Source organism: Loxodonta africana, chromosome 2 (genome assembly GCF_030014295.1).
Source record: "Loxodonta africana isolate mLoxAfr1 chromosome 2, mLoxAfr1.hap2, whole genome shotgun sequence".
NCBI lineage: Eukaryota > Metazoa > Chordata > Mammalia > Proboscidea > Elephantidae > Loxodonta > Loxodonta africana.
Window position 1 is genome coordinate 169,536,551 of NC_087343.1, and position 10,840 is coordinate 169,547,390.

Consider the following 10,840-nt stretch of genomic DNA (forward strand, 5'->3'; position numbering starts at 1 on the left):
CATGACACATGCAATAAGATAGGGTTCATTCTCATTTTATAGATGAGGAAATCAAGCCTTTAAGAGGCCTAAAAACTTGCTTCGTGTCACACAAAATGCAGAGTAAGAACACATAAGTCTCTATACACTGACGTCTAACTTAAAACTCATCAGTTCTCCCATTTCTCACCTGAAAATAAGGATGATAATACAGGGTATCAGGATTGACATATTCATTCATTCTTCACACAGGAAATATTTTTATTAAAAACTAGGCACTAGGTGCTGGAGACACAGTGTTGATAAATGCAGACAAGCATCTTCCCTCATACAGCTTACAATGAAATTATTACACAAATATATGTAAAATTTAAACTATAATAAGTATGATGAATGATATGCATATAGTCCTGTGGAAGCATAATAGTAGTAACTGACCAAGAAAGAGAGGTCTGGGATGGATTCCCTGACAATTTATGTTTGAATTGAGGAGTTAAGTAAGTGAAGTAAGAAGGGAAGTATTTTCCAAGTAGATGTAATAGCATGTGCAAAGGCTCTGTTGTGGGCAGGTAGGGAGAGAGCACAAGGGTTAGAAGAAGACCAGTGAGGACAAGAAGCTGAGATTGAGAAGAATATCAGATAAGATGACATTGAAGAGAGGCCTAATCTCTTCAGGGTTCAATCTGGTCGGGGCTAGGAGGTGGGGCCTCACTAGTGAGCAACACAAAGTCTCTACTCTTATGGGACTTATAACCTGTTGTTAATTGTTAAGTACTTTCGAGTCTTTTCCAACTCATAGTGACCCTATGTGCAACAGAATAAAACACTGCCTGGTCCTGTACCATCCTCACAATTGTTGCTATGTTTGAGCCCATTGCTGCAGCCTCTATGTCAATCCATCACATTGAGGGTTTAACTGTTTTTTGGAGACCCTCTACCTTACCAAATATGATGTCCTTCTCCAGGAACTGGTCCTTTCTGATAATATGTCCAAAGTACTTGAGACAAAGTTTCACCATCCTCATTTCCAAGGAGCAATCTGGCTGTACTTCTTCCAAAATAGACTTGTTTGTTCTTCTGGTAGTCCATGGTATATTCAATAATTTTCACCAACACCATAATTCAAAGGCATCAATTCTTCAGTCTTCCTTATTCATAGTTCAGCTTTCGCATTGCTATTGAAAATATCATGACTTGGGTCAGGAACACCTTAGTCCTCAAAGTGATATCTTTGCTTTTCAACACTTTAAAGAGGTATTTTGCAGCAGATTACACAATGTAATATGTCATTTGATTTCTTGACTATTGCCTCTGTGGGCATTGATCATGGATCTAAGTAAAATGAAATCCTTGACAACTTCAATCTTTTCTCCATTTGTTATGATGTTGCTTATTGGTCCAGGGTGAGGATTTTGGTTTTCTTTATGTTAAGGTGTAATCCATACTGAAGGCTGTGGTCTTTGATCTTCATTAGTAAGTGCTTCAAGTCGTCTTCACTTTCAGCAAGCAAGGTTGTGTCATCTGCATATTGCAGGTTGTTAATGAGCCTTCCACAAATCCTGATGCTGTGTTCTTCATATAGCCCAACTTCTCAGATTATTTGCTCAGCATACAGATTGAATAAGCATGGTGAAAGGATACAATCCTGACAAACACCTTTCCTGATTTTGAACCATACAATATCAGCTTGTTCTGTTCAAATGACTGTCTCTTGTTCTATGTACAGGTTCCTCATGAGCACAATTAAGTGTTCTGGAATTCCCATTCTTCACAATGATATCCATAATTTGTTATAATCCACACAATCAAATGCCTTTGCATAGTCAATAAAACACAGGTAAACATCTTTCTGGTATTCTCTCTTTTCAGCCAACATCCATCTACATCAGCAAGGAATCCCTCATTCCATGTCCTCTTCTGAATCTAGCTTGAAATTTTTTCTGACAGTTCCCTGTCAATGTACTACTGCAATCACTTTTGAATGATCTTCAGCAAAATTTTACTTGTGTGTGGTATTAATGATATTGTTCAATAATTTTCATATTCCATTGAACTGTTTTTCTATGGAACGGGCCCAAATATGGATCCCTTCTGGTCAGTTGGCCAGGAAGCTGTCTTCCAAATTTCTTAATGCAGACAAGTGAGCACCTCTAGCACTGTATCCCTTTGTTGAAGCATACCAATTGGTATTCTGTCAATTCCTGGGCCCTTGTTTTTTGGCTTTCCCTTCAGTGCAGCTTGGACTCCTTGCTTCAGTATCATCGATTCTTGATCATACGCTACCTCCTAAAATAGTTGAATGTTAACTAATTCCTTTTGGTAAGTGACTCTGTGTATTCCTTCCAACTTCTTTTGATGCTTCCTGCATCATTCAATATTTTGCCCAATGAATCCTTCAAAATTGCAACTCAAGTCTTGAGTTTTTTCTTCAGGTCTTCCAGTTTGAGAAATGCTAAGCGTGTTCTTCCCTTTTGGTTTTCTAACTCCAGGATTTTGTACATTTTCTTATAATACTTTACTTTGTCTTCTTGAGCCACCCTTTGAAATCTTCCATTCAGCTATTTTACTTCATCATGGGATATACTCAAGGTCATATTTTGGTTCTTGTAGACTTCTTTCAATTTTCTTCAGCTTCAACTTGAAATTGCATATGAGCAAGTGATGGCCTGTTCTGAGTCAGCCACTGACCTTGTTCTGGCTAATGATATTGAGCTTTTCCATCGTCTCTTTCCACAGATGTAGTCGATTTCATTCCTGTGTATTTCATCTGGTAACGTACACGTGTACAGTCACCATTTATGTTTTTGAAAAAAGATATTTGCAATGAATAAGTTGTTGGTCTTACAAAATTCTATCATGTGATATCCAGTGTCATTTGTATCACCAAGGCCATATTTTCCAACTACAGATCTTTCTTCTGTTTCCAACTTTTCCATTCCAATCACCAGTAATTATCAGTGCACCTTGATTGCACTTTCGATCAATTTCAGACTGCGGAAGTTGATAAAAAAAAATCTTCATTTTCCTCATCTTTGGCATTAGTGGTTGGTACGTAAATTTGAACAATAGTCATATTAACTGGTCTTCCTTGTAGGCATATGGATATTATCCTATCACTGACAGCATTGTATGTCAGGATAGATCTTGAAATGTTCACTTTGACAATGACTGTGATGCCATTCCTTTTCCATTTGTCATTTCTGGCATAGTAGACTATATGATTGTCTTATCCAGAATGGCCTATACCATTCCATTTCAGCTCACTAATGCCTAGGTATCAATCTTTACGTGTTCCATTTCATTTTGACGACTTCCAATTTTCCTAGATTCATATTTCGTACATTCCACATTCCAATTACTAATGGATGCTTGCAGTTGTTTGTTCTCATTTTGAGTCATGCCACACCGGCAAATGTAGATCCCAGAAGCTTTACTCCTTCCACTCATTAAGGTCAACTCTGCTGTGAGGAGGCAGCCCCAACCTGAGGGCCTCATCTTATGGCACTATAATGGACAATGTTCCACTGCTCTTCATAAGGTTTTCACTGGCCACATTTTTCAGAAGTAGACTGGCATGTCCTTCTTCCTAGCCTGTCTTAGTCTGGAAGCTCCACTGAAACCTGTCTACCATGAGTGACCCTGCTGGTATTTGAAGTACTGGTGGCATAGCTTTCAGTATCACGGCAACGTGCAAACCACCATAGTACAGCAAACTGACAGAAGTGTGGGGATTTATAACCTAGTGAGACAATAAAAAACACACAAATGAATATACAAGAACATTTTAGATGGCAGTAAAAGCTATAAAGATAGTAAAATGATGTGATATGATACAGTCAGTAATGCCAAACTCCAGACCAAACTCCAGCTGAGAACAATGAGATAATCTGCACAATGTTTTTCTTTTTTAATGTGCTTTAGAGTATCGAAGAGCTAACAAAGGTGGTGAAGGATACTGCACCAAGATCCTGGAGAGGGTAGAAATTCAGAGATGTGCGTTCAGAATTGTTTCCTGGAGGACTTTGGTGATCCAAATGAGGTAACTGAGAGGTTGAGGAAAATGACATATTACTTTCAAAGGAGCAAAAACTAGCCCAACAGCTCACTTCTCAAGGGAAACAATGAAAGACAGGAGATAATGGGATAATGTCTTTTAAAATGGTTAAAAAAAAATCTAAGCCTAGGAAAGTATCCTTCAAAAATGAATATAAAATAAAGGCATTTCATAAAAACTAAATTTTGTCTGAAACAGTTTATCACCATCAGACCTATACTAAAAAAAGGAAATACTAAATGGTGTTTTTTCAAGCAGAAGGAAAATGTCCCATATAGAGCTCATAGAAACCCTATAAAAAAAAAAAAAAAAAAACCCTCTAGAACAGAGTAAAACTGCCCCATAGGGTTTCCTAGGTTGTAATCTTTATGACCGCCAGGTCTTTTCTCCCATAGAGTGGCTGGTGGGTTCAAACCACTGATCTTTAGCTTAGCAGCCAAGTGCTGCCAAGAACTCGGAAAACTTTAGTTCCATGTCTCTTGTTCCAACTTATATGCTATTATTACTCTGTATTTTAATTCTATGTATATTTTCTATGTATCTACAAATAAATACATAGAAATCTATAAATGGAGAAGGACATTATGCTTGGTAAAGTAGGGTCTGCAAAAATGAGGAAGACCCTCGATGAGATAGATTGACACAGTGACTAAAAAATGGGCTCAAACATAGCAACAATTGTGAGGATGGTGCAGGACTGGGCAATGCTTCATTCTGTTGAACATAGGGTAGCTATGAGTTGGAACCAACTCAGTGGCACCTAACAACAATTATAATAAATATATCTGTATTTATAAATATATACTTATATAAATATTGACATTGGAAACACTGGTGGTGTAGTGGTTAAGAGCTATGCCTGCCAGCCAAAAGGTCAGCTGTTCGAATCTACCAGGTGCTCCTTGGAAACTCTATGGGGCAGTTCTACTCTGTCCTATAGGGTCACTATGAGTCAGAATCGACTCGATGGCAATGGGTTTTTTTTTAATATTGACATTATATATAAATGTACTAAATATTCCAATTCAAACAGTGATTGTCAGCATGGATTAAAAAGGCAAGAAAAAAGACATGTAGTTTACAAGAGACACACCTGAAACCTAAGAACACAGAAAGGTCAAAAGTAAAAAGACTAGAAAAAATAAAGATACACCATGTAAGCACTAACAGAAAGAAAGACGGTATGCTATATACTAACAGCAAAGTAGACTGTAAAACAAAAAACACTACAGAGATTAAAGAGGGACTTTTCATAATGATAAAAGGCTCAATTCGTGAGGGAAAAGATAAGAAATTAAAATTCATATCTACTTAATATATATATTATATATATACACACACACACATTTTTTTTTTCTTAAACAAACCTTAATCATAGTGGAAGATTTTAGATCAGTAACTGATTTTTTTAAAAAACAGACAAAGAATCAGCATGACTATAGAAAATTTAGCAATACAATTAGCAATGTATACCTAATGGGAATAAATAAAACATTTCACTGAGCAACTGCAGGATACACATCTTTTCAAGCACACAGAATAGTTACAAAAATTGGCTGTATATTATGCTCCATAAAGCAAGTCTTACCTAATCTCAAAGACTAGAAATCATACAGAGTATATTCTGTGATTATAATTGCAAATAATCTATAAATCAATAACATAAAATATAACTAGAAATCTTCATATATTTGGAAAATTAAAATATATGTCTAACATTCCATAGATTCCAGAAGTAATCACAATGAAAATTAGAAAATATTTTGAACTGAATATTAATGAAAACATGAACTACCAGGACATTGATATACATTTAAAAAGTGCTTAGAGAGAAATAGCCCCAAACACACATATTAGAAGGAATAAAGGGTTAAAATAAATTAGTGAAGTATTTATCGTAAATCAATAGAAAAGGAAAAACAGATTAATTTCAAATAAAGTAGAAATAATAAAAAAGGAAAATAAATTAATGAAATAGAAAACAATCATACAATAGATAGAATCAATGAAGCCAAAAGTTGGTCCCTTAAAAGGACTAATAACATTGGTAAACCCTTGGAATGGCTAATCAAAGAAAAAGGAGAGTAGGGAAAAATGAACAATTGCAATGGGAGATATAACCACGTACTCTACAGAGTTAAAAATATAATGAAATCATAGTATAAACAATTTTAGACTAATAAATTAGGTAAAATGAACACTTTTCTAGTAAAGCACAACTTACCAAAATGAACACAAGAATAAATAGAAAATCTAAACAGGGCTACTCATAATACATAATTAAAACTCTCCTTCAAAAAAAATTCTAGGCTCAGATGGCTACAGAGGCAAATCCTAGCAAATCATATTATACAAACGCTTGCAGAGAACAGAGAAAGAAGTACTTCTCAGCTCACTTTATGAGACCCATTGTAATCTTGATACCAAACGTGGGCAAGGATAATACAAGAAAGGAAAATTACAAACCAATCTCACTCAGGAATGTAAATGCAAAAATCCTAATCAAAATATTGGCAAAATGAATCCAGTAATAATTAGGATATAAATGCTAGCCAAATTGAGTTTATTGCTGATCACAAGTTTAGTTTATTCCTGATCACAAGTTTAGTTTAACATTAAAAAATTAGTTAGTATAACGTACTACCTTAACGGAATAAAAGGGAAAAATCAGATGATTATCTCAATAGGTACAGAAAACATGTTATAAAATTCAATATTCAGTCATGATATAAAACTTTAGAAAACAGGAATAGATGGGAATGCCTTTAATTTGATAAAAGGTACCTGAAAAAAAATCTCAAAGCAAACATTCCACTTGCTGGTGAAATGCTGAGAGCTCTCTCTTTTAGAGCAGAATATAAAGAAGAAGCTGCTATCCCTTTACTAGTCAACATTATATTGAAAGATCTTGGCCAGCGTGGTGAGATAAGAATAAATTAAAGGCAAGAGGACTCAAAAAAAAAGAAAGAAAATTATCATTATTTGCATTTGAAGTGATTGTATACATAAGGATTTCATAAGAATTCACGGATAAACCATCCATACATAAAAATCAGTATCAGATTAAATAACTAAATTTGAAAGGCAAAACAACAGAGCTTCAAAAAGATAATACGGAAGAATTTCCTGTGATTAAAAGATTTCTTTAAAAACAGTACATTAAAAGCACTAATCTCAAAGGGAAAAAAATTTAATTTGACCACATTAAAATTTAGAACCTCTGTTCCGCAGTTGATATGATTAAGAAAGTAAGAAGACAAGCCACAGAGTGGAAGAAGATATTTGCAAAAAGTGTAACTGAACAAGGAGTCATAAGCCAAAGATATAAGGAACAGTAAAAGACAGTTCAGTAGAAATGCAGACAAGAGACTTGAACAAGCAACTCAACGAAACCCACCACCGTGGCATTGATTCCAGCTCATAATAACCGTATAGGACAGAGTGGAACTGCCCCATAGGGCTTCCAAGGTTGTAATCTTTACGGAAGCAGACTGCCACATCTTTGTCCCACAGAGCGGCTGGTGGGTTCAAATAGCTGACCTTTCAGTTAGCAACCCAGCACTTAACCACCGTGCCACCAGGGTTCCTAGGTTATCCAAATGACCGATAAACGTAAGAAAAGTTCATCAGCCTCATTAGTTATCAGGAAACACAATTAAAACCATAATGTGATACCACTACTACTATGTATGTGATACCCCTACATACCTACCAGAATCGCTAATACTAAGAAGACCTACAACAGTAAGAGTTGGTGAGAGTTTGGAGTAACAGGAACTCTCGTATACCACTGATAAGAGTATAAATTTCTGAAACCAATTTGGAAAACTTTTATTTGTATGTCCTATGACCTAGCAATTCGTTTCCTAAATATATGTCCACGTTTGTACCAATAAATACGTACACAAATGTTGATTGTAGTATTTATCAATAATAGTTAAAAACTACTAACAACCCAAATGTCTGTGAACAAGTAGAAGGGATAAATTGTGACCTGTTCACACAATGGAGTATTACACAGCAATGGAAATGGATAAACCACAGCATGGGCAACAAACACCATGTTAAATGAAAGATGCTGAGCACCATTTATGTGAAGTTCAGTATTAGATAAAACCACATTTTAGTGTTTAGGAATGCATCTTTAGATTGTAAAAGTATAAAGAAAAGCAAGAAAATTGTATCATCTAGGGTTTAATCTCAAAACAGAAACTACCACACTAGTTACATTAACAGAGAATTTAATACAAAGAATCATTAATCAGGTAATGAGGAACTGAAAAGGCCAAAGGGTCGACAGCAGTCTTAACTGTAGGAAGCCATTGCTTCCTACTTGTGGGGACAGAGATTGAAAATTACTGAAACTTAGAAGGTTGGGCTGAGACCAAGACCTCTGAGGAGGGGTTGCTGGCCAGCTGGCAGGTGCTGGTGTCTCAGAGGGGGCACAATCAGATTGTTTCTGAGAGTACAAATTGGAATCAACTTCTGCTACTGTAACAAACTGCCTGCTGTCAGATAACAGTAAATAGGAAAGAGTATGTCCCTTCTCCCTCCTGCAGGCTCACAGTCTCCCTCTAGAGCCCCGCTTTTGGTAGACTCTAAGAGCAGGCCAGCTGCTAACTGAAAGGTCAAAAATTTGAGTCTACACAGAGGAAGAAAGGAAGAAAGGCCTGGCAATCTACTTCTGAAAAATAAGCCTATGGAGCTCAGTTCTGCTCTGACACACATGCAGTCACCATGAGCCGGAGTCGACCTGATAGCAACCGGAGCCTAAGCATCACAAAACAGAGGACAGTCTGGTGGGCTTAAAGCCAGAAAACTTCAATAACTAGCACAGAAGTGATTACCAAAAGGACAAGATAATGTTTCCCCACAGGAAAGAGGAAGGGATGTGTCTGGGAAAAGTCATTTAGGTGTGGTGGAGGGTCTTTTTCTAGGGTGCTAGCATGAAAAAAAAAAAAATTTTTTTTTTTTTTTAGCATGATTCTAGTTCTTAACGGAAACACCTTACATGGGTGTTTGTGCAACTATAGTGGATGTACTTTTCTGAATGTCTGTTATTTTTCACAAGTGTTTAAAAATAAAATTTTTAATGGAGTAGCTAGAAATAGAGAGCCTGTTATTGCAGACTGGAGAGTCAGAGAAGATCTCTCTGAGGGGGTGATATTTGAGCCCAGCCCTGAATAATCAGGAAGGGGTGACTGTGCCCAGAGCTGGGCCTGCAGTCTTCTGGGCAAAGAGAGTGGGGTGGGGGACTCCTTACATCTCAGAAATGCAAGCCTAGTGGTGGCAGAGTGTAGGGCGGTGGGGGTGGGGGTGGGGGGTAAGGTATAAGGGGCTTGGGGGATGGGGGAGGTGAGGGGTTAGTGAGAGGGCCCAGAGGCAGGGGGGTAGCAGGAGGCTGCTGAGGTGGAAATTGTGGGGAGCAATAAGAGGTAGGCCTCGCTTCAGGGGTGGTACAGGTGGTCAAGCACAGATAAGATGAAGCACCCAGAGACTACGCAGCCTCTTGCCCATTGGAGGACCAAGAAAATGCACCTTGCTACTTTGTACACAGCCCTCTTCAGTCCCAGCCACCTGGCAAGCGTCACTAAGTGCTGAGAGGTGATTCCAGGTCAGAGGAGCCAGCAGAGGAACTGGCTCCAGAGAGAGTCCCTGAGGTTTCTGAACCAATTCCAGTCTCCGTTCCTGGAGCTGGCAGAAGCTTCTGCAGAGAAGAACATGGACTGGGATCATCCTGTCTCATTCCCATCTCGCCTCTTCCTTCCTAACAACTTCTTTCCCCCGGTCTTCCCTTTCCTACTAGTTCCTTACTCCTTCCTTACTCTTCTTCCCTCCCCCTTCCTTCCTTTCTCCCTCTCTCCCTCTCACATATTCGCAAACCCATAATCAGACATAGCACCCATGTATATAACCATACACACCCACATATGCACCTACCATGCACACATTATTCACATCCTTCTCCACACACACACACACACACACACACACACACACACACACGTGTACACAAGCAGCACACATAGGCTCATTCATACAACTTGGATGTATCCATCTTATATTTGTGGAGCACTCTAAGTTCAGCTTTCAAGTTCATAGCCTCTTTGCAAGTCACAGCAGCCCCATTTTTTTTCTAATATTTCAAAATTATTTTTATTGTAGTAATGTAGGTTTTTTAAAATAATTTTTATTGAGCTTTAAGTGAACGTTTACAAATCAAGTCAGTCTGTCACATATAAGTTTATATACACCTTACTCCATACTCCCACTTACTTTCCGCCTAATGAGTCAGCCTGCTCCCTCCTTCCAGTCTCTCCTTTCCTGACAATTTTGCCAGTTTCTAACCCTCTCTACCCTCCTATCTCCCCTCCAGACAGGAGATGCCAACACAGTCTCAAGTGTCCACCTAATACAAGTAGCTCACTCTTCATCAGCATCTCTCTCCAACCCATTGCCCAGTCCCTTCCATGTCTGATGAGTTGGCTTCGGGAATGGTTCCTGTCCTGGGCCAACAGAAGGTTTGGGGACCATGACCGCCGGGATTCCTCTAGTCTCAGTCAGACCATTAAGTCTGGTCTTTTTATCAGCAGCCCCATTTTACAGGTAAAGAGCTTGAGACTCAGAGATGTTGAGGAACTCCTTCAAGGTCACAGAGCTGGGACGGGACAGAGTGGGGACTAACTCTCTGCTTGACTCTGATTGACTCTCTATTCCCCCGTGTGCAAACACAGAGGCACACAGATGCACACTGCAAACATGCACACATATGTGGTCACACTTACCTCACGTATACTCTCACATTAC